Genomic DNA, 6,150 nt, shown 5'->3' with positions numbered 1-6,150 from the left:
ACAGGCAGGTGGTTAAACACACACACGCCACAGCAGAGCTGATACACGAGTCAGGAAGGTTGCAGAACATAAGATCAATACGTAAAACCAATTGCATATTGATCAGTATGCCCTAGCAGTAAACAATCTGAAAACTGAGTTAAGAAAACAATTCAGGGGATTCCTGGGTGGCTCAGTGGTTTAGCCCCTGCCTTCGGTCCAGGGTGTGATCCTAGAATCCCCGGGATCGAGTACCACGTCGGGCTCCCTGCATGGAGCCTGCTTCTCCCTCTGCCTGTATCTCTGCCTTTCTCTCTCTCTCTCTCTCTGTCTCTCACGAATAAATAAATAAAATCTTAAAAAGAAAGAAAACAATTCCATTTACAATAGCATTGAACAGAATAAAATACTTAGGAATAAATGTAACCAAAGAATCGTGAGACATGCATGTTAAGAATTACAGAAATGTCACTGAAAGAAACTGAAGCCCCAATATTATGGTAGCAAACTCCCCAAGACTGATCCACTGGTTCAAGCCTCATCAAAACCTCAGCCGCCTTTTCTGCAGAAATAGACAAGCTGATCCTGAAATTCAAATGGAAAGACAATGGACCCAAAATAGCCCAAACAGTGTTGACCAGGACGACCAGAGGTGGAGGATGCCAGCCTTGCTACAAACCACAGCAAGGATGACGGTGTGGGGCTGTCACAGGCAAGGACGAGTCAGTGGCACGTATTGAGAATCTGGAAATAAGCCCTCACATTCACACTCCACTGATTTTCCAGAAGGGCATCATGTCAATTCAACGGGAGAAAATAGTGTTTCAACAAACAGACAACTGGATATCCAGGTGCAAAAAAATAGACACCATCTACAAAAATTAACTCGGGAAGGGTCAAAGACCCAAATATAGGAGCTAAACTGTAAAATCTTAGGAGAAAACATGTCATAAATGTTCACCACTGAATCCCTTAAAATCATCCCGTGTGCACAAATTTTGGGCAACTCTGGTGTACTATGGTCTCAGGCCACAGGTGAGGCGACAGAGGCCCAGCTCTGGGTGAGGCCCTGACCCCCTAGGAACAACCTTGGTGTGCACTCTCTCTGAGACAAGGACGAATGAATGAACGAAGAATGATGAGCTTCTAGAAACCTGGCAACCTCCGGCTGTCTAGAATTTGGGGAGGCCGTCTGGGTGGGCGCTGCTCTGGGGGAAGGGGCAGGGGGCGTTGGTGGTGCCGGCCGCGCTGGACGACTGGGTGGAGGGCCCCGGACCAGCACAGGAGGGTAGGGGGGCCCTGGGGTCGAGCAGAGTTCACGGCAGGCCCTGCGGTGCTGAGCCAGGAGACCTGGGGCCTTGGCGCCCCGCGAGACAGAGCCTCCTGCTCCAGGGGCAGCCGCCTCTCTGGGAGCACAGGTCCCGGCAAGTCTGCAGAGGCCTCTTTCTTGCCGAAAATGCAGCTGTAGGAAAGGCTCACAGTTTCTCTCTGGGGCCCTGTGGAGACCTGGGGTCCCTGCAGGCAGGCACCAGGGGATGTGATGGAGACGCCTGCCTGGTCTCCCTGAGGCCAATGGGGCTGAGCAGGGACCAGAAGGACCTGGGAACAGCTAGACAGAAAGGGCCCCAGTCACCCCAAAAGAGGACCCCCTTGAGGCACCGGGGGAAGGTACCCAGTGCCCTCGGGCACCCCCTGAGCTGCCACAGGATGATGCCCACCCAGGCCTATGTGGAGCCCCAGAGATCTGCAGGCATGTCAGGAGCAGCAGGAAAAGCCAGAACAGGGCACCCCCCCACCCCGCCGGACCCACCGGCAGGCACCCCCTGCAGGGGCACAGCCCAGAGCCCAGAGGTGCTGATGAGCACAGGACTGAGCCACTGGCAGAGGTTGGAGGAACCTGTCCCAGGTGGCCGTGAGCATGGTAATGTGCCCTCGACGGTTAGGACAACATGCAGCCTGGGAGGCACTGCTACGGGCCTGGAGTCCCCCAGGGAAGGTGATGGGGACTCACAGCTCACGTTCAGGGGCTGACCCCCTTGAGGAGGCATGTGGCCTCCAGGGGAGTTGGCTGGTGGCAGTTTCCCCTCCACCTCGGTACCATGTAGGAGACACCCAGAGGGGAAAGAATTATTCTGCCCCAGAAAGGACCTTCTGGGCAGCACAGCGCCTGGAGGATCGCCGAGGGGGTGGCTAGGCAGAGCCAGGTGCCAGCCAGGGCCGCAGGGCTGCCAGCGCCAGCCCAGGAGCCAGAAGGGCTAGGGGGCACTTCAGCCCTGGTGCGCCCGGTGGGGGCCTCAGGACGCAGGACGCAGGCCCAGCAGGGACTTGTGGCTGGTGCACGGCGGGGCAGTCCTCCCAGGAACGCTGCCCACTGATCGGCAGGCTGGGGGCCAGATAGCGAATACTCCACATTTTTTGGCGGCTCAAGGGCCTGGTTGGAAACAGTCACCGTTTTATTCTGCAGAAACCACACGCTTTGCGTCCCAGTGCCCTGCAGGGAATGGGGGTGGAGTCCGGCTGCAGCCGTCGGGGGGCTGGGCAGCACGGGGTGACAGGCCAGCTTCTGCACCCCGCAGTCACCTCCGAGGCCAGGCTGGGTGTCGCCTCTGCCCCAGGGGTGAATCCTGGGTCCCCTCCTTTGGTGCAGCCAGGACAACCTGAGGTGGAGGGCCCTGGGAGTCCCCAGGGGCAAGAGGACCCAGCCCTGCCTCTGTGAGTCCCCAGCTGGTTAGGAGGCACAGTGGAACCCAGGAAGTCACTTCAGCGGAAGAAGGTGTGAACAGGGTGAGGGGTGGTCCAGGCTGGGATGGCGGGCAGAGAAGCTTCCAGGCCCCTCATACCTGGACAGCACCTGGCTCTTCACCCACTCCACACGCTCTGTGCTGACAGCTCGGTGAGGAAGAGGACGGGAGTGTGAGTTTGCAACACTCTGCTGTCCTTGTTGGAGAAGCCACTCAGGTGCGTGGACGGGTGAGTTTTGGGGTCTGTGCAGCCTCCACCTCATGCTCCCCTGATCTGGAGGGCAGGTCCTCCCTTACCGCCCCCTTGTGACTCCATCCCAAGGGCCTGCTTGGGGCCAAGTCCTTTTGCACACACCAGGGTGACCAGCACAGCTGTCTAGCAACGGTTTCCGAGAATGGGAAGTGACCTGCTAAGGTCACACGGTGAGGATACCCAGAATCACATGACATGTCCAAGGTCATATGAGATACCCAAGGTCATGGTACTGGTGGTCCAGGGCACAGAAGAGCCCAATAGAGCCACATTCTCACACCCCACCCTCGGCTACCCCAACACCTGGACACAGAGAGTCTGAGGTGGATTTCTTTATAAAGAGCCCTCCTCGGCCAGAACGGGCTCAGGGCATCTGCTCTGCTTCAGTTCACGGGCCCCAGGGGATGCCTGCACATTGAGCCCCAGCACCCAAAACACTGGCTCCGTTGTCTGGGCCACCCCACCTGTTCTGGGCCTGCACCCCAGAATGGACAGAGCCGGCAAGGTCAGTGAGGAGCCCCAGAAGAGCAGCTGGGACAACCGTTGGCAGCTGGGCAGGGCCCACGGCCCATCCCCAGATTCGGATTCGGCCCAGAGCGGCCGGGACATGGCCCTACCTTTGTGTATCCAGTGGCCATCTGGGACAGCTGTGTGCCCACTACTCAGCCCACCTTCTCAGTCCCATGCAGGCGTACCCCCTGTACCCCCCGCCCCCAGCAGAGGCAGCCTGACAGCACCATCAGGCTCCCTGCCTGCCTCCTCTGCTGCCAGGGGGGACCCCATGGAACTGGGCCTCCCACGTGCAGACACCCACGAGGCACATACATGCATCCACTTTTGCCTGGGCGACAGCTCCAAGAGGCCCCGGGGGGACCCCGGGAGGGAGCCCAGGGCTCCTTGCTTCCTGCCTCATCCCTGAACCTCCACTCCAAGGAACTATCTGGCCACCGGCCCGACCCAGGCTCTGCTCTGGGGAACCAGGCAGAGGCATGACCCAGTCCACAACTGGTAGCCTGGTAGCCCCATGGCTCTGAGGCCACATGGCCAGCCACCCACCCTCACCTGGGAGTGTGACCGGCCCAGGGGTCCCATCAAGCCTGCCAGTCACCCAGCTGCAGCTGCCAGGCAATGCCTGACCCTGGTTCCACCTGAATTACTTAAAATATATATATATATATTTATTTATTTATTTACTTATTTATTCATGAGAAATACAGAGAAAGGCAGAGACATGGACAAAGGGAGAAGCAGACTCCCTATGGGGAGCCTGATGTGGGACTTGATCCCAGAACCCCAGGATCACGACCTGAGGCAAAGGCAGATGCTCAACTGCTGAGCCACCCAGGCATCCCTGAATTGTTAATTGAAATTAAAAACAAACAAACAAACAAACAAAAGCTATTTTACATCACTGTCAAAACTGAGCTACCACAGCGTCGAGGCTAACTGAATTTCTAACGCAATGTTCAGTTCATGCAGATCCATTGAGTCTCGGTCTACACCTCTGTAAAAGGGGCCACACGGCTCAGTCCTCAGGATGGACTGAGCCACATGCATCTCCTCACTGACTCCTTCCCCATAGGCCTGGGGCACCCACCGCAGCCTTACCAAGCCCGGCACCTGGAGCCCTGGGACACAGCCGGCAGGGACTGGACGGGGACAACAGGAGGCTTCCCAGGAGAGCCGCAGCCAGGAGTCCAAGTGGACGTCAGCAGGGAGGGGCTGGGCTCACATCCCACCTCCAGCTGTGCCCTGGGAGACACCTGAGCATGGGAGCCTCTGTCTCCATCTACACGAGGAGGTCCCATGCCCCCCACAGACCATCCGCAGGACCTTCACAGCCTCCAGGGGTCTGGGCCAGGGACCCCATTCCAGGGGAAGCAAGGCAGGTGGCAGAGAGCCTTCCACCCTGGAGCTTCAGCTCGGCTGGGACAGTCTGTATTGTGTGAGACACAGTGACAGGAATGAGCACTGCTGGGGGTGAGGGGCAGGCAAAATAGGGGAGCGAGGTTCAGAGGTACAAGCCTCCAGTTATTGAATGACAAAGTCCCGGGGATGAGAACAGCGTGGTGAACATAGTCAGCGACGCTGTAATAACGGTGTGTGGGGACACCACACTTGAGTAATGGAGTCTCCAGTCTCTTCTTGTGCACCTGAAGGCAGCATAACGCCGTATGTCAACCATGCTTCCATAATAAAACAACTCAGCTCTGCAGACAGCAGGCACGCAGTACCTGCCCAGGGCACACCTGCCATGGTGATGGGTCAGAGGTCAGGGCTTGGGTGCCCCACCACGGGAATGCGGAGGCTTCGGGCAAGTCCCATGTCTTCCTCCTCAGACCTTGCTCTGGCCCAGGGTCCGGGTGGCAGACAGGTCTCCTGACCGGGTGCCACCTATAGTGGCAGCTCCAGAGACAGACCACATAGGACACCTGAGGGCCCAGCCACCTGACATTCACAGGGCCAGCCAAGGCCCCAGCACTTCAGAGCATCTCCTGCCTAGCCCACATCTCCTGGGGAGACGGAGCCCAGGGAGGCAGGGCAGCCCCTCAGGCCCCTGACTGAACTCTTCCTGCTGCCCATCCCCTGGAGAACTCCATGTGCTCCCTGATCCTCTGCCTTTCTGCTCGGGGTCTGCCCAGGAGGGTCAAAGGCATGCCAGGGGCACAGCGTCCTGTCCTTCCTTCCCACCCCCAGAGCGTGGGAGGCACCTGGGGGAGGCCCAGCGCCAGAGGGTCAGGCACCCACGAGAGGCCTCCCACCAGAGGTGGTCTGAGCCTGGCCCAGACTAGGACACCAAGTCTGGGTGCGGAGCGGGAGCTGCTCCAAGCTAGGTGGAGAGGCACCTTGTCGGCCTGGCACACGGCACGACCCCCTGACACGGGTTAAGGACACATACGACCAGGTGACTGCAGGTCTCCAGTCAGGTGCACCTCGTGGAAGAGCTTAAGGGCTTTATTCTTCTGCAACACTGGGCCCAGAAACACAAAAAGGAAGCTATGACGTGCTTCAGCGCAGGGAGGCTGAGGACCTGGAGGTCCATGCTGGGGTCTCCATGTGCATCACGCAGAACCCTTGCCGTATGCCAAGCCACTGTCCCCACTGTGCAGATGCACACAGAGCCCCAGGGCTCAAGGGCAGAGGGCTTGCAAGAGTGCAAGGCTGACTTTTTGGCGC

This window comes from Canis lupus, chromosome 6, assembly GCF_003254725.2.
Source record: "Canis lupus dingo isolate Sandy chromosome 6, ASM325472v2, whole genome shotgun sequence".
In the NCBI taxonomy this organism is placed as follows: Eukaryota; Metazoa; Chordata; class Mammalia; order Carnivora; family Canidae; genus Canis; species Canis lupus.
The sequence above is the reverse complement of the archived record's forward strand: the minus strand, read 5'-3'. Positions refer to the sequence as shown.